Source organism: Haliotis cracherodii, unplaced genomic scaffold, assembly GCF_022045235.1.
Source record: "Haliotis cracherodii isolate W230 unplaced genomic scaffold, xgHalCrac1.p SCAF_1, whole genome shotgun sequence".
Lineage (NCBI taxonomy): Eukaryota > Metazoa > Mollusca > Gastropoda > Lepetellida > Haliotidae > Haliotis > Haliotis cracherodii.
In genome coordinates, this window is record NW_027266264.1 from 80,399,539 (window position 1) to 80,422,127 (window position 22,589).

Below are 22,589 nucleotides of genomic sequence, written 5' to 3' on the forward strand. Positions count from 1 at the left end.
CATTTCTAAAAACAAAAATTAGAATTGCTATCCTTCAAATACTACTAGCCCATGGCAAATTACTGTGGCATGACATTTTGTACTTCTTAGTTCACAAATTATTTATGAAAATTCTGTTCAGTAGGTGGAGAAAAAAGAAAACATTTCATATCATATCTTTTTCAAAATGTTATCTGAATGTGTTGAAATATGCACAATGTTATCTCAGCATTGAACCGATTATCTTGCACATTAACCTGATCACTGCTGATGCATTCACAAGTTTACACTCTGCAAAACCAATTAAATCACAGGGAATCTGGTATCCACTAGACATGCTAGAGCTGAGTATCGCATGGTATCTTGGGATACAATTCGTATCACGATACAAACTGATGATACAACTGGCATCACGATACACCACATCAAATAGTAAGAAATGATGAAATCACTGAAATACAGCTCTAAAACCTCATTTATTTATCGTTATTTCAAAAGCCTTAACAAAGAAAACCACAAGAACAAAACAATTTTAAATGAAGGGATGGATACTAAATGTCACAGATAGTCAGCGTGTCCTCAGCTGCCATGTCTTGTGTTCTGTCATGCTTACAGGTGGGCAAAGCCACTTCTGCCATTATAGGAGGTAACTCAAATAGTTCCTCTTCTTTTTATAGATTTTCATGATCTCACAAACTGACGATTCAAGTATCGTGTGTACCTAAGTGTTGATGATATTGTAGGTATCGGTGAATCATTACAGCCCTAGTATCCACAGCGGCAGATCCTGGCACAGTAAAGAAATGCAACTAACATTGCATACTACATAACATTGCATACTACATCAGAGTGAGTGAGTATTGTTTTACGCCGCTTTTAGCAATATTCCAGCATTATCATGGTGGGGGGACACACATTGTACCCATGTTGGGAATCGAACCTGGGTCTTCGGCGTGACGAGTAAATGCTTTAACCACTAGGCTAACACTTACTTAGTAAGTATACCTTCACAGGACATCAGGATTCCTCAGCCTACATCGTGTTACTGTTGGTAGCATACAGCACGTACATGATATTGACCTACACACAGTCATCACCTAATCACATCTGTACAACACAGAATGGCCCTGACAGACGCAGATGACGTCAGCCTCCCAAGGGAATCAATCCTAGATGATTGTGTTTTGGAAATGTTTGATGGCCCATGAAATACTGGCGCTGTGGCAACAGATATTGCTTCCTGTTCTCTTTACAAGCTTAAATAGCTTATTCATCAATAATATTATTTACAAGCATTGTGTCAAAACACCACTTAACCAAATCACAGAAGACGAACCAGTGAATGTAGCTGAGGAACGATAGACCATAACAACATTGACCATGGAAGGAAATCAAACACCCACACATCAATAGTGCTTTAAGTGAAACAAACCCCACTGTAAGAATTATTTTTGCCACATGGAATAATGATCATGATAACTCAAAATCAGACTTATCATTAAAAAAAACAATGTCAATTCTTTCAGGCTTTTAAAATGTAATAAGTCTGTTCTGTACCTCCATCCACATGTTCCATCATTAGTGTTCTTGCACTATGAAAGGGCAGAACATTCATTGGTCTACAATGAAAGAATTGTCACAATCTCATTAAAATCAGATCTTAGTTTTCGCTACCGCTAAACAAAGATCTGAGGACATCCCATTACGGGTCACGTTAGAACGACCTTTCGTTAATTTTGACTGACAAGAAATCAACATTAGCCAATCAGAAGGCAGCTTTCTCGAGCTTTATGACCATGATGACACTAGTTTCAAACTGGCGACTACTTTCGAAAAACATATTTTGACATATTCTCAAAAAAATATTAAAACTGATAAGAAGAACATTCTGGAATGGCTTATAGATGACCTAGATTGTATGGATATACTCATAAAATCCGTAACTGTCATTCGGAATACCCCGTGTTAAATATTTTGTGGTTGTATGATCAGAAAACACATTCCGACTGTCACTTTCACGATCTGGTAAGCGACGGTCTGATTGGTTGGATGAAAGGTCATTCTAACATGACCCGTAATGAGATGTCCTCAGATCTTTGTTTAGCGATAGAGAGAACTAAGATCTGATTTTAATGAGATTGGAATTGCCATGAAGCTTGTTCATGTTCATGGATAACTACTTATTTATATCAAGTTGCTTGAAAATGCTGCATCAAATACACCCTGACAGAGTGGGTCCTCATTTAGGGTTTTCACTGTTCTGAAATGTCTGTTGTGGTCTATAGACTTGAGTCTGAGTCAGTAAATGAGTCTAGTTTTTACTCCGCCTTAAGCAATATTCCAGCAATATCACAGCCGGGGGCACCAGAATTGGGCTTCACACATTGTATCCATATGGGGAATCGAACCCGGGTCTTCAGTGAGACGAGAGAACGCTTTAACCACAAGGCTACCCCATCGCCCCTGATTGGACAGAACCAACACACATCCTTCTTCATGCTCATTGTGTATGCTTCACTCACTGTGTGCATCATCATGAGAATGCGATGCAGGATATGCTAAGATATCCTGTTTATCTTGTGTGTGTAACATCAGTCAGACGGCAGCCAGATAGTCTACATCAATACATCAGAACACAGACCCAGCCATATTAGCTTACACTGGCAATATGTGGAATTCAAACTTTCATGAGCACAAAATTTATTAGGTCAGAAAATATATATTTCAACTTTTATGAGAATACCACATATTTTTCAAAAGAAACAAATAAATTAATCATAAGACTGAAAACATGTTGGGTTTTAGGTGAACCATTAATTGATTTTCTTAGGAAATTAACCTCAATCCATCCCTCATAACATTTTTTTTAAATATTTTCTCCTTCTTTTTTGCCTATAGTCATAACTGACCAAAATATCGGCAAAACATAAAACAAGTTGTTTACTCAAGAAAGCCTTTTCAAAAAACATCCTAGGTTCTGGCAGCAGAGTTCTGATTCCAAATAGCTGCAAGGTAGACGACGAGATCTTTTTGGGTGGCAACATAGCCATGAACAAGGTGAATGAATGTCGTTTTATTATATATTGCCTGTCCAAGCAAATATGGTGAAAATCAATTAAACACCACTTCGTTGACAAACACAAACTTAATAAAGAATATGAATAAAACAGAGCATGGAAACCCTGATTACACAGAGGCAAAATAAACAAGGAATATATAACAAGTCAAAGTAGTTTCTCCTGAAGAAACTGAATCCTCCACAAGGCAATGAGATTCATGTCAGTACATATGGTACAGTTCAAGAAGTTTCAAACTTTTAACGTAGTCTACTTCAGCTCTAACCATATTCCAGTGTTCCCGTTTAGCGGTAATTACCAGTTTCTTATCGGTAAAATTAAGTTTGGACCGGTAATTCATGTGACTACCAGTCCCTGTGGACTGGAAATTAAAGTACCTTATAAATATTAAATCAGTGATATTCATATAACTATATTTTTCCTCTGTCTATTTTTTAGTGCAAGGAAATAACATTTTGCTTTGCTTTGAGGTTAAATATATACTTATAGTGATTTAGTCTCGAAACAAAAGAGAAAAATTGTGACTGAACTTACTTAGTTACTTCACAGATGAGTCATTGCATTGAACATGTTGTTGAAAGAATTAAAACCAGGCAATTTTTTCATTCATTTATCAATTTGTTGAAAGTTGGGACTGACAGAACTTAAGTGGGACTGGTAATTTTTAGAGTTGCCAGTCCTCATGGACTGGCAGTTTCAAACCCCAGCAGGAACACTGTATTCAAATAATGAGCTCATCATAATTAATTTACATAACAATCATACTTGACTTACTTTTCTACACATATTAATCACAAAAGGGAAAAAACCTTGCTCCAAGTCCAAACAATGCACAACCTCAGCAAGCTAAAGCTATTGGACATTTTTTCATCAAATAAATAGTTTTACAAACAAAACACAAAAAGGTTTTTCCCTGACACAGAAAACCTGTCTATTTGAATGCAATCTAAGTAGGAAATGCACAACATGACTTCCCCACTGCGTCACTTGTGATGCAGATAATTCAGTCTTATCAAAATCAATAACTTTATTGCATTATACTGTCAAATATTAAAATCTGAAAAGAATATATTCCCTTGCCCAATATCAACGTTGTTTAATGCAGGAAACCCCAATGTCTAAAAAAAGAAAAGTCTAACTGGAAAGCTATCAGTGGCTGCCAGTGTATTTGCTACAGCTACAGTAACAGATGCATTCATATTCATATATCGTCAGTCTGAATATCTACATCACATGGAATTCCATCATCTAGCCAATCAAGAAAAGCTATGCCACAAACTTTCGAGAAGACCAATGATATCCAGCATAAAGCTGACATACAAAATCCAAGTATCGCTTCCCGTTAATTCATTATTAATTTCAGAAGTTTTCCATGACATGATATTACACTGACAAAATCTATTTCTCATTTTCAACCTAAACAGAGGTTAGGTAGTAGAGGTGTAATGATACAGTGGGGTCGCGATATGATACGCAGCCAATACTTATGGGTGGGATATGATTCGTACCCCGATACAGTATATTGATTTCTTAAGTTAATATTCTTTCCTTCTGCAGGTGAATCACATCACTGAATGAAGACTTGACGACTACTCTCAAACTCTTTACGTTTCTATTACAAAGATGTTGAGGACATCACCAAAGCCTATCACTGATTTACTGTTCAATAACTGATAATAAAAACTAATCTGTTATTATTCACATTATTTTACACTACAACTTGTAATGTAATGCACTATATGTATCAATGTATTGTGCCGTGGGCCTCATATCAGGATACAAAACTGTATCACAGTATCATTACCCCACTAGAAGATAAACACCTAAAATATTATAGAATTTAAAAGCAGGATGTATTCTGAAATCAATTAATATTTTGCAAAAATGACCCCCTACAAAAAGCCTAAGACTAAAAGGCCTAAGACTACCCGCAAACCCTACTACAAAGATTTCTCACTAAAGTTCAATAAGGTGAGGTGAAATGGGGTTTAATGTCGCCTCCAAAATTATTGTACGTGTAGCTGTTTGAACTGGTTTGGACTTATTTTATGGTGCCAGCCCACTGACATACCATTTCACAGTTTAACATCAAAACCCCACTCAGACACAGTATACTGACTCTGAGCCCACCAGTCCTTGTTTAAGACCCATAATGCCGGGCACCAGGCTGGGTAACAACAGATACCATATTTTAACATCTTTTGGCATGACACGGCCAGGGATCGAACCCGGACCTTCTGGTTCACCACTATACTGTGGAGGCGGTCTAAAGTTTAATAAATAAACAAGTAATTATGTCAAGCAAACTAATCATATTTACATGATTTAATTATCCATCACAAAAACATTGTCAACACAGAAATTATAAGCTGAGTGTGTTTTCGTATCGTAAATATTATATATACAATATTATATGTACACATGGTACAAGGAATAGGAGATAAATCATGTATATTTTTGTAATCTTAATAGGCAGTATGATATTTACTGTACAGAAATACACGAAGGTAAGAATTTCTTTATCATACAATGCCATATATAAATAATTGAAGATTACTCCATATTTTCACTCACTTAAGCATGTTAAGTAGCTTTGAATACTACCCCTGAGTAAAAAAGAACAATTATTAGATAGTGCCAAATGATCTTCAAATGTTTACATTGATCTTCGCACATCAGGAAATCTATATCTAAACCAGGGATCAAGTTAATGAACTTGATTTAACTTGCTCAATGTGTGTTGACATGAAAACCAAATTGTGCCCAACAAAACCAGGTTGCACCCTGGTCCCATACATTTATCAAAGTTGAAACATAGACTGGACTGCTGCCAGCATCACATGAATTAATGATGCATAGCTGTAAAAGGTAATAGGAACATGTGCAAACAATTCGTGAAGTACCCACAGTTTGATGGCATCAAGCCCAAGAAGGTATGACAAATTCCAGGGATTATATATATATTAGTGATGTAGTATGTTAAATAACTTTTAGGGGCATTGAGTGTGTTCAAATATTGATTTTAAGTGTGGACAAGTATGGGTTACAAATTTTCAGTCAAGCATTTGGTGCATGCAGTCATTATCATAAAGTTACATTTTTTAATAATAGGTTGCAGTGGTACATGTTTTTATAGGTAAATTGGACCCTGTACAAATTTGGGAACATTAGGCAATAGTCATTTGAGCAAGTAGGCATCAGATCTGGTTTATTGCATCAATAACATTATCCATTATATGATAACTAGAGTTGTGATCATGGTAATAGGCCATGTTGAATCGGATAAAGTATCTGATCACTTCTCTCTTTAGCAAGCTGTTTAAACAAACACTGTTTACAGATGTAGATAAATGGTTGTTTCATTGATAACTTGATCAAAAATAAAAAAATTACCAAAATCATTACACACCACCTCAATCAGATAACTGAGTTCATCGGAGTATAATTAAAACAAAACTCAATTATTTCGTCAGAGGTCATACATGAAATCTTATCTCTAACATGATCCTTCTGTACACGTCGTCCATGTCATCTCTAAGAGAAGTGGAAGTCGTGTTGATTTAAAACAATATTTTGTTGTTGCCACAATGTCAACACGACAGACTTGTTTAGATCTGTTACCCCAACAGACGCTAGCCTCACTAATTTGTGATGGTAGATTACAGTATATTCAACACGTTGCTTGGACACGAGTTAGTTAACACCTTCAAACATTCCGTTAGAGCAGAACCTTCTCGTTGCCAGCTCGTCAGATAAACACCAAACGTGACAATATACAATCACAAACGCGGATGTCACGAACCCCGATCACGATCACCACTGATCGACCAGGTTGATGAAAACACCTGTTAGACGTGTGATAAATAAACAAAATATTTACAATATTCCCATCAAATAGAATGAAACAAGTACACGTGGTTATAAATTGTCAAAATGCTGAAATATGATATTTGATCATTATTTTACTCACAGAAAAGTACTATCCTATATGTCCCACACACGGAAACGTAGCATGTCGCCATCTTTGTATGCAAATCAACACGGAAAGATGCTCAGGACGCCTCCAGAGGGACCGATCATTGTTTGTATAGAAACGGCACAACAAAAGCCGTTGATTTAAAATAAAGATAAAATGAAAACTTCTGCTGTGGCTGTTTTTAATATATACACAGGCAGTGATACAAATGTGCACTTAAACACGATACATATTCAATAGAATTGTTTATTCAAAATGTAAGATCAATTCCAAAATGCAAACGGTCCCCGATAAAAGCAAAAGGTAGATGTGGAAACGTGTAAACATTTTGAGCTTTGTACTATATAAGGCCTTTTAAGGCTTTAACAACGTAAACGTTACCTTCCTCATCCTTATCATATGTTTACCATTTAGTAAATAATATTTAACTAACAAATGAGTCTTTTCAAACGTCTCACCTGATATTTGCATTAATCGATCTGCAAGTTACACATTTCAGTCATTTGAATATTTCAAAGGAAGAGATAAAATCTACAAAAAAGATTTGTTTTAATATTGTATTTACAGGAGATCTATATACAATTACCAAATTTAAAAGAATATATCGGATTTAAAATACAATCATTTATAGACATGATAGATTAGATCTATACCCAATTATGTTCAAAAAAGGTTGAAAAAATTAAAGGTATGTAAATAAATTAATAGTCCATTCAGGTGGATTGTCTCTAGTCACCACCTCGTTGTCCTGGCCAACCTGTCACAAGACACGTACACGCCCATGTAACAAATTGGCCGGAAATTTTACGAGCGCTTCCGATGTTGTCTATTTCACACTCATATGTGTGAGCAACCAAAATTAATCTCTCTCTCTCTCTCTCTCTCTCTCTCTCTCTCTCTCTCTCTCTCTCTCTCTCTCTCTCTCTCTCTCTCTCTCTCTCTCGACGCTAACGTCGTCCCCATTCGACAGGGGTGTCACTTCCCGTGCATCTGATGTCAAACCCATTCGAGAAGGCTTTGCGTAACATTTAAATTACGTATGACATGCATACAAGCTCAGCTTGCTCAGTATTAAAACGTTCAGTAGTTTATTAACTTCAAAAAGAAAATATCGCGAGTTAAAAAAGTTTCGGCTAAACTTCTCGGCACACAACTAACAGAAACGGTCATTGTTGAGTTTTGGCACTTCACGTTGAGCGGCATTTTTTTAAAAATAGCAACTTTCGGTGAAACTAATTGTAAACAAAAACATTCTGAATCGTAACATCATCGATTGGATGGAATTTGTACGATCATGGCAACGGCGCTAAACAAACAATTTCACATGCATCGTGATCCCGTAATACTATTATAACCATTCAGTTACATCTAACTTAAGTTTCTATAATAAGTAACATGGATGTATGTATCTTTGTAAAAAAAGAATCTCATTTTATCGAGTTTGCAAATATTTTGTTTGAGAAACTTTCTGACATTGACCTGTTGTTGACAAACCGACCAACTTAAGAAATACGTTTGGGCGTGGCCTTACTCGCGATTTGTTTAGTTGAACAAAGTAAAAAAACGCTGGGAATAATTAAAACTATTTTATGCTACGCAAAATATGAACTTATACACATTGTAGGTAAACCATTCAGTAGAAACATAATGCATATTACGAAAAGCAATAAAGATTCTTGCAATTTTATCTCTCGTTCTGAAACCGGAAGCACGTACCGCATCTCACACATCGAGGCAAAATATGCAAAAGTTTATCAAACTACCGTCGCTTTAATCCCGAAAAAGACTATCCAATTGTATGAACTTAACCAAGTCTTATGTAAGAGATGTTTTACATAACAAGCAAGGTGAATATCAACGCCGAAACAAGCAAGGTGATTATCAACGCCGAAACCAGCTTATTGTATCCACAGATTGGGAAAAAATGTTTGACTCTTGCAATTCGGCCAGCGAAGCTTGTGACGCCCTAACATTAGCACTGGGTCAATATGTAAAAGAGTGCGTACCCTCCCAACACGTAATACTAAGGCCAAGGGATAAACCCTGGTTTAACAGCGAAATTCGACGAGCAATCCGTATCAGAGAAAGACTCAGAAATAAGGCAAAATTATCCTGTAAACCAAGTGACTTTCTAAGGTACAAAAAGCAAAGAAATACTGTTAACAATCTCCGTAAACAAGCAAAAGAGGACATTCAATGTATCTTAGATGGGTTTTATCAACTGTATTCAAAGAAAATAACTCCAACTATTGGAAATTACTTAGATTTATTCTAAAGGATTCTGGTACCACAACAACTATACCTCCTTTGGTCACTGATGTCTCAAGTATGCCAACCGCTTTTTCAGATTCCGAAAAGTCTGAAGCATTAAATACATATTTCAGTTCAGTCACAAATATCGATAATTGTAACCATGTGTTACCTGATACTTCTAACAAATGCGATGCCTAACTCCAAGATTTTCATGTTGAAAATAACGAAATAATCGATTTAATAAAGTCACTTCCAGTAAACAAGGCTAGTGGCCCAGATGAACATTAATCATCGCTTACTGAAACATATTGACCATTCAATAGCCACGCCATTGTATTTATTGTTCAATTTTTCTTTGCTTAAGCACGAATTTCCACACCAGTGGAAATTGGAACATGTCATTCCTATATAAAAGAAAGGAGATAAATCTTCACCTTCCAACTATAGACCTGTATCACTACTATCATGCACAAGTAAGATGAGCTAATCGTTTTCAAGAGATTGTATAGTCATCTTATAGATCATAACTTGCTGTGTAAATACCAATCTGGATTTGTACCAGGACACTCAACTACTTTTCAACTACTAGAAATATATCATCAAATATGTAAGTCTTTAGATCAGCAAGAATACTTTTGCATGGTTTTCTGTCAATTTCTAAAGCATTTGACCGAGTGTGGCACAAGGTTTTATTACACAAGTTAAAACAATATGGTATTAGCGATAACCAGCTTAAATGGTTCCAGAGCTATCTCACAAACAGACGCCAAACAGTAAATGTTATCGGTTGTCTCTCCAGTGAACAAATCCTACACGCTGGCGTCCCTCAGGGGTCAGTTCTTGGTCCACTATTATTTTTTATTTATATTAACGATATATGTTATGAAATGAGAAATTTGACACGTTTGTTCGCAGATGATACTAGCATTGGTATCTCCTCTCCAGATATTAAGCATATTGAAAACTCCATAAATAAAGATCTATGCAAACTACATAACTGGGCACAAAAGTGGTTAGTACAATTCAATTCCAACAAAACCAAGTATATATTATTCGCGCATAAAATCCCAGATGAAATACCATCACTAGTCTTTAATAAGTCATGTATAGAAAGGGTAGACTGTCACAAGCACCTTGGTGTTACATTATCACAAGACACAAAATGGAACGATCATATCAATAATATTCTTTCATGTGCATCAAAAATGGTTTCATCGATGAGAAAACTTAAACATCGGTTAAGTAGATCAAAATAAATTTTCCTCCCGTCGCAGCCTGTATCACGAAACTGGATGGCAGCCTTTAGCGTATAGAAGAAACGTCAACAAACTTGTCACTATGTATAAAAGAATAAATAAGCCATGTCCTTCATATGTAACTGATCTTATACCACCAGCTGTGTCACAGAACGTCAATGATAATCTCAGAAACCGCCATGATTTTGTAGCTCCATTTGCACGGACATCTCCGTTTAAAAGGTCTTATATTATAGATACATTAGGCCAATGGAATAATCTATCATCAGGAATCAGGGATAGTCCGTCAATATCTTATTTTAAAGCTGTCGCATCTGAGCAGCGTACATCACCACCTATGCATAATAATTGCGGTAAGAGATCTACAAACATATTGCACACTAGATTGAGACACAATTGTAGCACACTAAATTCCGACCTGTTTCCTGTTAATTTATCTGATACTAAATTTATTTCCTGTAAATGCGGAGCTCCTTGTGAAAACTCATTCCATTTCTTCTTCGAATGTACCTTATATGATGATTTTAGGGAGACATTACTGACAGCTATCGATAATCTTGGAGGACAAAAAACTCTACAAAGTATTCTTTTTGGCGATCCAAACTTAGATGTTTTCCTGAATACAAAAATATTCTTGTCTGTACACAACATTATAGAAACGACAAACAGATTCAGTGGCTAGCATAGTATTGTTTCCAAACTGTTAATCATTAATATTGTTAAATCTATATACAACACTAAAATGTATAATATTAGCATATGTATGAGATACACACTGTCTTCACTTTCCAGCACATTGTACATATCCTTCATATGAGCACTGTATGTATATTGCGCACTATGTTTCCACAATGTGTAGCTTCAACTGTAAATTGTTCATTTTCATTATGCAATATTATGTATAACTGTATATAGGGAGAAGGCGGTAATAAGTGCTGCACTTGTGCCCAATCCCTTTGTCTTTTTGGACAATAATTAATAATATTAATAATAATAATTATTAAAAATATTTTATGCTACGCAAAATATGAACATATATACATTATAGGTAAACCATTCAGCAGAAACATAATGCATATTACGAAAAACAATCAAGATTCTTGCAATTTTATCTCTCGTTCTGAAACCGGAAGCACGTACCGCATCTCACACATCGAGGCAAAATATGCAAAAGTTTATCAAACTACCGTCGCTTTAATCCCGAAAAAGATTAATCAAAAGTACGTAATGTAATATCTATCGTCAACTGTTGACTGTGTTTGCCCTGGGTAGCAGTCTCCACTCCGATGTTTTATATTTGGTGCGTAACATGTTTGAAGTCTAAATCCGAAATCGTAATACTTGCGTTCCACTGTCGATTTTTTTTCGAATTAATTTCTGACTACAACGAATGCGGCGGGGAGTGATATAACATATTAATATGGCATAATTATAACAACATTGTATTGTTACTGGTCTAACATTATAAAAAGAACAATTTAGAATATCAAAGATGTTGAAAACGTTTTCTGAGATCCTCCTGTCCACTGAACCGATTAAAATTTTGGCACACAACGACTGGATGGAGGGTGTAAATATATATAGGCTATATATGTGATTTTGTACCTAAGAAAATAAGACAATATATTTATGTTTTCATGTAGATGAGAAGAACACATAATAAAATATTTCATCATATGATTATGACTGTACGATCCTTGAAATTGATTGTTTGGTTTTGATAGAAAAGTGACGTATTGTCACTGAAGAAGAGGCCAATTAAGTTGGTTAAACCTAAGTTAAAATGTATTGTTTTGATAGGAAAGTGATAGTAAGTTAACTTTAAGACCCCAAATTGATGTGTATCTTTGAATTTATTCTAGTTAGATCTAGATCTACTTTCGAAACATTTAAATGTTCTGCAGATTAAAAAAAAAGATATTGGTCAACTTGTAGATAACCCATTTCAAATTAAATTTATTGTGCTAACACAAAGGCTTTATTAACGCTTTCAAAAGCAGGCAAGACATATTTCACTACATCCTGTCAAATAATGAAGCCGTCAATATCAACTGCATTTGTTTCCATGTCTATCATTTCAAACAATAAATACCCCTTCATCTTAATCAACCGTCGACATTTTATGTATAATAATATCATCAAATATGTAATATTGATTCGTTTTTTTCTGTCTACAGGAATGTAAATTATGTATGTCTGTATATATGTATATATGAATCATAATGTTTTATCTTTTAAAATGACATCTGACCCGTAATGGAACGTTTCTGCAATAAATCTTATCTTAGCTTAGCTTAGCTTAGCTTAGCTCAAAGTATAACTCATTTGCCATGAAACATTTAGCATGTCAGTTGTGTACGAAAATATCAAAAGTACAGTAGACATTGATGAATGATTCAAACACATGTTCATAATTAACACATGAGTGGTTTTTTATATGAAGCAGAAACAGTATATGCTAACTGGATTCAACATTTGACATAATAAGACATATCTTTCAAGGGCTATAAGCATGTTCATAAACCTGCAGGTGAAATGTACATCATGTTACTGACCAGTACATGTGGTGCACGTGGTCTTCTGGTCACATTCATGTAGATGCGAGAAGTTCAGTTAAAACAAACTATGAATAGTTTCATATTAGTTTTCCTTTCATGTAAATACCATAGTCAACCCTATTTCTTCTAACTTTGATGGTAAAGAGTATTTGAAACATAAATAAGTACAATGTAACAAATTTCATATTTGGGATAAAACTTTCTCTGTAAAGTACAAATCCTAGTAATTTTTGGAGTTGAGTCCCATCTGGGACAAAAAAATGGAAGTTTGACAAATGGTACTCACAAGCTTCGTGTACCACTCTCACAAGTATATATTGGCACGGGTACAACTTTGCAATATGTTGCTACTTATTAAACCCCCTAATTATAAAGATAAACATTTTACCCATCATATTATTCACAAAAAGGTTTAAGGAACCTTTTTACATGTCTACGTTAGATTTTGAGGAAGTTATTGCGGCATATAATATCTCCATTTAATAATCTGAAGTGGCAGTCAAACAGTTTTGAGCATTATTTGTAGCGGCGAACATATTGTAAATTTGCTCCAGGTATAAATCCATTTTTCTATTTTTTACTGAAAGAGCAAGTTAAACAGAATACTACTAAAACACTAGTCTGCCTCACAGAGCCTGAACCGTATTAGTTTTTTTCTGCCATCCCCTTACTGTAATGCTGTAGCCCTAAAACATGAAGCAAGTCTAAAATGTTCCAAAAGCTGAATCTCTTATCTCAGTGTGGCTCTTTTTCAATATATTGGAGTTATTGGTTTCTATCAAAAATATATATTTTCAGAGACTAAGCGTTAGTCTACTAACATACCTAAGTGTGAGCCTAACCCAAAACTACCATCATTAGTAATGGTAAATGAATTGCCTAATTGGGCTTAAACCCGAATATATATATATATATATATTAATGCTTACCATATTGAACATAATTCAAATAGTGGTTAAGGGATGACAGTTTCCAGTGAATAGACACTTTATTTATTAGTTGTTCCTCCAAACCTTTTTTTCAAAGAGTTGATTTGGTCACTGTAGTTTCACCGTTTTGTCTTGGAGTGTTATGTTTCAATCCTTGAGTGTCAAGCTGGCCCATGCCATCAGTGCCCAAAAGTAAACAATCTTGGACCAGCTTGCCCATGCCTGCTTCACTGGAGCAGGGAAGCTATCATCTTCCCGAGGCAAGAGAGATAACTGAGTATAAAAGTCCAGTTTCTCTTGCCGAGCTAGGCTGGATGCTGACAGGGGGAATTTTGACGTGTGCCACTAAGTGTAACAACAAAGATCGAGCAACTCGTCGTTTGCAACAGTTGTCAAATTCCACAATGGCTATGTGGCATTCATGGACAAGATTATCCAAAATAGACATGCAGAAAAGGCCCCTGCAAGAGTAGGAGTTGAGCATGGTGAGAAGACAGTTTGGTATATACCACACCATAGGGTTTACCACCCAAGAAAACCCAGCAAAATAAGTGTTGTTTTTCCCTCCTTCAGGGACCTGACATGACAAATACCCTGATCGAGGTCCTCAACAGATTCTGTCAAGAACAGATTGTAGTCATTTGTGATATAGAACAGATGTTCTTCCAGTTTAGAGTTGATGAGAGACAAAGAGATTCTCTGCGATTCCTGTGGTTCGATAAAGGTGACTTCTCACTCTGAGCCATTGAGTACTGCAGGAAGGTACACTTGTTTGGTGTTCATCCTCCCCAGGATGTTCGAACTATGGCTTGTGATAATGTGCAAATGACTATGAATCAGATGTTGGACATGATGCAGCTGATTTTCTGAGAAATAATTTTTATATTGATGATGGTTTGAAGTCAGTTCAGACAGTTCAGGAAGCTGTCAAACTTGTCAGTGCAAGCAAAGAGCTTTGTGTGAAGGGTGGCATGAGATTACACAAATTTGTGTTAAACTCCGAAGTGGTTCTTGACACAGTCCCACCAGAAGATTGTGCCAACTCGAAGGAGTTGCAGCTGCTTAAGAGCATAGACACTGTAAAAACCTTTAGGAATCCATTGGTGTGTAGAGACTGGTACACTCTCAATCAGAGTAATATTGCAAGATTGTCCACCTACCCGAAGAGGTGTCAACAGTCAGTACCGTGTATGGCCCTTTGGCATTTATTGTGCCCATTTTCATGGTTGGATAGACTATACAACAAAGTATGTGTCGTGATCATGCTGACTGGGATGATCCTGTTCCTGAAACTTTAAGACCCCGATGGCAGAAGTGGAGAACCGAGATTCTAGAACTGACAAATCTCCATGTGGACAGATGCTTTAAACCACAACAGTTTGGCAAAGTGACTGTGGAGTTTCACCATTTCTCTGATGCAAGTAACCTCGGATATGGTCAGTGTTCTTATATCTGATTGACTGATGATGATGGGAAGGTTCACGTCTCAGAGTCCAGAGTCTTCCCTCTAAAACAAGTGAACATACCTCGCCTCACAGCAGCGCTTGAGTCAGTTAGAATCAGTACTTTGTTATCCAGAGAACTGGAGTATGAAGATGTGCAACAAGTATTCTGGAATAATAGCAAAGTAATCATGGGCTACATAAACAATGACTCTGAGCGATTCCATGTGTTTGATTATCACAGATCCGTGAGAAAACTGAACCGTGTCAGTGGAAGTACGTTGAGAGTGAGAAGAATCCTGCAGATGATGCATCTAGGGGTGTGACACCTCAAATGTTATTGACCAAATCTGACTGGTTGAAGGGACCCCTCTTCCTCTGGAGGAGAGATGTACCTGAGCAGCATAGAGAAGTAGAATGTAGTTCGCTGACAGCAGCTGATCCAGAAGTGAAGTGTGTCAAGAGTCTTGCAATTACAACTGGATCTATGGGATTTGATGTAGAACGATTTGAGCGTTTCTCAGATTGGTTCAGATTAAACCGTGTTGTTGCAATGTACTTGAAACTAAAGAGAAAGCTAAGAATCAGTTTGAAACAGAATAGTGATAAGGTCTGTGAGACTAGGGAAAGTGTTGGGCCATGTACTAATGTTACTGTGATGGACATGCAAGAAGCAGAATGTGAGATTGTGAAACTTGTTCAACAACATACATATTGAGATGAGATAAGATTGTTGAGGTATTTGAAGAAAAATCCTTGTGCATCCAAAGAACTTAAGAGAACAAGTTCAGAATCCGTGTCTAACAGTTCGTCCCTTGTCCGGCCGTACCCTATACTCGACATGTGTATAGGCCAATCTGAAAGATGTCTTTCCTCGTCTTGTGATAAAATAGGTGAAGGACCTTTGCGGTAAACAAGAGGTACTTTATAGGAGAGTTTGTCATGGAGAGTACTTTTGGGTATACCGAACGCAGTGGCAGCTTTGCGCGCAGACATCTGCTTGGCCTTAACAGCATCCATAGCCCGCTTTAAGTTTTCATATGAATAGACAGGCTTTCCTCCTCGAACGCTCATTTTAGCAAATCTACGCAGACGGTCCTACAATATAATTAGAACTAATCAATGGAACTAACATATCCATATACTTCAGAATAACGGGAATATTACTGATACTTAATATTTTATATAAACAGATAAGAATGAATGAGGGTCCTGATGGGAGTCACTGCTGACTGTAAACGTAAAAAACTTTCAGTTTCATCGCAAAAGTAAAATATGAGTGATAAACCACACTAAGCTAACATCTTTTTGGATGAGATTGACAGTTACTGAATATTTACACTAAAAACATGCAACCGACATACTGTACTAACCCCCTGAATAACACCCCCAAAGACAAAGTCACGTGCACGTACCACCCCATCCCCAATCGGAACCCTCTTAAAATATGTCACTCACGATTGGAAAACACTAATTCTTTCATTTTCTTAATAGCTTTTTGCAATTATTTTTATCTAAAATTATTCTAATATGTATTTCCAAATTTTATTTGTCAACTGTCCGAGTACTGCCTTCCCACGTAATTTCTCCGAGGTAGTTGTCGGACACAGCTTAATTAGGTTGTTTTTAGAATTTTCACGCCAAACGTTTCCATGTTGGCGTGGTCGATTCACAAGAAGTCATCAAAAACAGAAAAACAGTCCAGAAACTAGTCGTGTGGAAACTATAAGCTTATGATCATGAACTGCGAATCATTGCCAAAACGCAACAAAATGCGTGGGCGGCATGGTCACGTGGGAATACATGTACTCGACCTATTTATCGTGAGTGTTACAAGTAGCAGACGTATTTCTTGTGCCACAGCCTCAATCACATAGTGCACTATATCACACAATGCATGGCCTGCCCAAGCGCGCCCTTTGTTGCCCCTTCGTGTTTTATTTTGTAGCTTACTGTCTCCAGTTTAAAGGGGTTAGTTTTTACTACAGTTTATATATCACATTTGATGTTACTGTCGAACACACATATAGCATTGGACGTTGTGGTATTCACGATTTCGACTAATTGTTGTTTCATTCATGGACTTTGGGGTTCATTTCTGAAGGTTAGTTTTTTATTTTGTTGATATTTATCGTTTGTACGTATTCCTAGGATTTGTAGGTATATTGTGTTTATGCTGTTGATAATTTGGCTGTTTTGTCATGTTGTAAATATTAGATAGATCATAGTAATTAGTTGCGTTTCTGTATGCATTACAAGTGTTATTATTTACGTAAGCTAAATAATTCACTAAGCGCTAAGGTTAGGCCTAAAATACTGTTACTAAACTAAATCTCCAATTACTGTGAAGTTGATGTATGATCGTATGAAGTATGAAAGAAAGAATGGGAAACATATGTGTTGCTAGGTTACATATTGGTAAATATGAATGTGTAATGTGTGAATGTATAATGTATAAATGAATCAGGGTTTTACTATTATATTTGAGAAATGTTTTAAGTTACTCTGCAATAACATAATGTATCTGTTGGTAGTAAGAGTGCTGCTATTAGATTGGTATGCACACTGTGTTTATATATTCCTTTATTTGTCGTGCAGATGTATCTGTATTACTCGAGCAGAGGTCTGTGTCTGGACTGATGAACCCAGGTCCACACACTTGGTGGGTTTACTAGGTTTTACATATATTTCTCATATATTGTATATTGTATGTACACATGATAGTAAATGTGTCATGTCACGTTTATGTTACTCTATTTATATGACACGCATATATAAGTATACATGCGAGTTAAGTATGTTTATGATATAGGATTTATTAAGTCCTGATGAAATTACGTTTATCAATTAGAAGTTATAGCATTTTGTATATATCGTCAAATATAACGAAATATTTGATGTGAGATCATAATTATATTTTGTGTAATGAATGTTTTACAATTGTTTCAGGGTTTAAAAAATATCAGTAATAAACTTGGCTGTAACCCCGAACAACACCTGTGTCTGTCCTTCATGTCATGAAGCAGTCCCGGTTTCATGTTTATATAAAGGTAAAGAACTTGACCGCGATTAAAGATTTAACCACCGCGCTAACGCAGTCGTATACGTTCGTAACAGAGTCCTACGGATCGGGAAAGGTTCAGAGAGGGCGACCAAGAACTCCTTACAGTACGGTGCGTCCCGTAACATTCGGGAGTTCAGCCGATTTTGTCTAGTCGGATTACAATCGTGACTATGTCGTGACAGATTATGTTGTATCGGATTAAAATCGTAACAATGTCCTGTGTTGTCTGGACGGTGTTCTGTGGATCGGGACGCTGTCGTGATGAAAGGGCATGAATTGTATATTACTGTTTCTTGTCGACTGAGACCAGATTGCGTCCAGATCTTGCCGAATGCGAACCGTCTTTGTCGGTTCACTGTCCGGTCACTGTCTGATCTCTGTCGGATCAGATTCGGATTGAGAACAAGAAAATCGGGACGAATTCGGCTGGAAACGACTGAATCTGGACGTTTCCTGAGCAATATCTGATTGTTTGTGAATTTCCCGCCACGAATCACAGGATCTTCATCAGACTTTTGACAAATCTTAATCGGGAATGGTCCTATCAAGGACCTGTAAAATCCTGAAAGTGTGACTGAGCGCTTACTATTGGTAAGATCCGCGAGTGTTATCGCAGAGGCCAAGCTGTGTTTGTGTCGAGATTAAACCCTGTTTGTCAATTAGTAAACCAATCATGCATTGATTGGTGATACTTTAAGCTTGTTTTCGTCGCTTCAGTATTTCTGAGCATACGTTTGTGCAGTGGATGTTACCGACCTGTCGCGAATTGTGAAGCGAACATAAAATAATGAAGCATCAATGTTAAATACACATTAAAAACACTTTGTATTCATAAGTCATAGATTTATTGTTAAACTGTGGTAGACAGTAATTATGAGCGTATTTTCGTAAAAGCTTTCTGCAGTAATCAATACGACCGTATGAATCAAACCCCATATTTACATGGCCCTGAGCTCTCGTTTAGTAACGATTATGTATCGAATAATTACGAATCGGGCGCCTTCGCAACAAGGGAAGACTATTAGCAGTGTCTCCCTTCCCTCCCGACACACAAACAGTCCACATTACCACGGCCATCAAAACAGAAGCAAACACAAAGGTGGGGCCGCCCATGTTAGCAAACACCATGTCTAGAAGCCAAGAGACATCTCACAAGACGGAGTTTCAATGATATCCTGAAAATATTTCATCTTTGTGAACAAAATTAATGTCAATATAGAATATTAATCGGGATGACATTACATTAATTTGACACTGTTGGTTCATTAAGATAAGTGTAATATTGCGTCAAGTGGCATATTCAACTACGGACAAATACTAGTACAGCGAAGTCTTTGTTATCGTATTTCTATAAATGTGAGGGATTTGAAAGATGCTATTGATCAGTATAATTTCATGGCTTTGATATTCTTATTGCCAAAGTTTGTTTGTTGTTTAACGCCAACCTTATCCCAGCTATGCGACGGCAGTAATTAGAAAATCGAGTCTCAAACGGACAACCCGGTGATTGACATCATGAGCATCGAACTACACAATTGGGACGAGCACAGACTGCCTCGCCAATGTTATTTAATGCTCAAATTACTTGACCATTCTGGTCGCACCACATGGGCTACTCACATTAAGAATATTTTTGTTTAAATTAGGTTTTGGATATGTATGGTTAACACAAGATGTTGGCAATGTGAAGATATTTATTCATCTTTTTAAGCAAAGATTATTTGATAACCTACAACAATCATGGTGTAGTTCTATCAGTAGTATATCTGATACCTTTTATTATAAACATTTTAAATCCATGTTGAATGTAGAAAAATATCTTACACTCCCCATACCAGTACTGAACGATTATGTAAATATTGTATAGAAAATGGTATATCTTTTATTGAAGATTAATTTCATGTTTTACTTGTATGTGAGCGTTATTCAGCCCTAAGAATTATGTATCTTAAACAGTATATCAAGTTTCAAACTGTAACATCTTTTACTGAAATTATTTCATCAGAAAACTTTGATGTTGTATATAACACATGTTTATATCTACATAAAGTCCAACGGCTAAGAGGAACTTAAATCGATTACTTCCTTGGCATGCGTAGTTCATGCAATCAACCATTGTCTGTATTATGGGCCTATGGCCTTCTTACTGAATAAAATGTCTGTCTGTCTGTCTGTCTAAATCAATTACACTCCATTCAAGTGCTATGACTCATATTTCATAACAGTTTGTTATGATGCGTGTTTAATCAGTACCGCGAGGGTAATATTCAGGTGATAAACGCGTGTTTTCATTGTAGAGCTAGGCTACCTGTAGATACACTCCTAGCAAAGAAGAAACCCATAGGCTTACTGTGAATGTTGTTACTGTGTTCAATTAAATGTGCATATATCATTTAATTTGATTTACACAAGGATGAAATTTAGCATGGGAAAGGTCACATGAAGACAATGGCAATACTGATTGTCCTGTCACAAGACGTGCCACGATGGGCGCGTTCGGATCAGTTCCTGGTGTGACCAACGCGAGACTGCAAGAATAAGCCTATGGATTCTGTCCTGTAGAATTATACTCCATTCTTCCTGCAAGGCGTTGGCCAGTTGTGCAAGTGTCTGTGGCGTATGCTGACGCTGATGTACATGTCCACCGAGTTCAACCCACAGATGCTCTATCGGGTCCGTCTGGCAGTTGATTATCGGAAGAAGGTGACGTTGAAGAATTGGCCTGTATGATGTTGCTCCATCAATACGTTGTCGTCGATGTAAACGTCTCATTACAGGGACAGGTATCATTATTCTGGGTCAATTCCCCACATCTCACAGACGATTCCTGATTATTTGGCAATGGCGGATCAAACATTGTTTCTTATCGGATGTCAGAAGCATTGGAACCCAACAACCAGATACTTTCTTCATTGCCAAAGTTGCTATGATCATGAAATGTACTTTCTCCTTGCCTTCCGCAATATGATGCTCGGTCATTCGCCGGTCGGACCACTCGCTGGATTTTCTTGCTGATGTCTGGTGTTGTTGACGTGATAGGCCTTCCAGGACAGGGGTTGCCACCAAGGCTCTTCCTGTCATGCTTAAACACTGCTGCCCACCTCATTTTGTTGGCATATGGGAAGGCATGCTTTACGTGTATAGTCCTCATACATATGTTCATGGATGGCCTCTGGTGCAAGCACTTGATCACTGCACTTTCCTCAAGTCTATTTTCCAAAAGGTCACACCCTGCTTATTTTATTGACTGAATAGGCTCACGCTTTTACTGGATATACCTCCACGACATCATGCAATGTCGACAGCGTAAGATTTCACTGTTACAACATTTCTTCTATGTGAGACCAAGAACTTATCAATCAACCTTAATGTTAGATGTCAACACAGCAGCACGAGTTAAACTGCGCCCTGGTATAGAGTTAACTGCAAAATGTCCAGAGGGCCCGATGACATCTTCCCGAGGAAAGAGCGTTTCCAATGGACTTTTATAGTCAGGTAACTTTCTTGCTTTGGGAAGATGGCCCGAGTGCATTACCTAAATGTAGGCGTGGTATTGCTCCATTGTGAATTGAAACTGGTCTTTACGAAATTATATACCAGACTGCCGTTGTACGAAACAACCTTTAGAGCTACGACTGTCGTAAGTCTATATGTTAAGGTATGGGAGTTATGATCACCTTAGCGCTAAGATCGCTTTGTACAACGGCACCCTGCTCTTTGTTTTGGCGCTAAATGTATAAATGAGGTGTATGTTCTGCTATCCTGTCCATAATACTAGAAGAAAGTTTTTATTGAGGTGGTAACATTTCAATTCATTGTTAGATTGTGCAAAGAAGTATATCTATATACGTCTTTGGATTGTGACAAAATGTCTTTAATCTCTTCTCGCCCTAAAACTCTTTGTCATAATAACGATATTGGAGTGAGTGAGTGAGTTGGGTTTAACGCCGCTTTTAACTGTGTCAACTTAATGTAGGAGGAAAGCCCAAAGTGATGCAGGTCTTAGACGTTTACCACTTTGGTAAAACCAGGCTTCGAAACCACAATCATGTATG

At 36.9% G+C, this 22,589-nt stretch overlaps 2 protein-coding genes across 3 annotated transcripts in view; one reads left to right on the forward strand and one right to left on the reverse strand.

Annotated features, from left to right (window-relative positions):
- LOC139442723 (phospholipid-transporting ATPase ID-like) overlaps window positions 1-7,090 on the reverse strand; it is a 141,408-nt gene extending 134,318 nt beyond the window's left edge. For both annotated transcript variants that reach the window (XM_071223641.1, XM_071223712.1), the window contains exon 1: window positions 7,027-7,090. The gene's annotated coding sequence lies outside the window, so the exon portion shown is untranslated. The remainder of the gene's footprint in view (window positions 1-7,026) is intronic.
- LOC139443181 (SKA complex subunit 1-like) overlaps window positions 5,971-22,589 on the forward strand; it is a 31,880-nt gene continuing 15,261 nt past the window's right edge. Inside the window, exon 1 of the mRNA XM_071224251.1 lies at window positions 5,971-5,989. The gene's annotated coding sequence lies outside the window, so the exon portion shown is untranslated. The remainder of the gene's footprint in view (window positions 5,990-22,589) is intronic.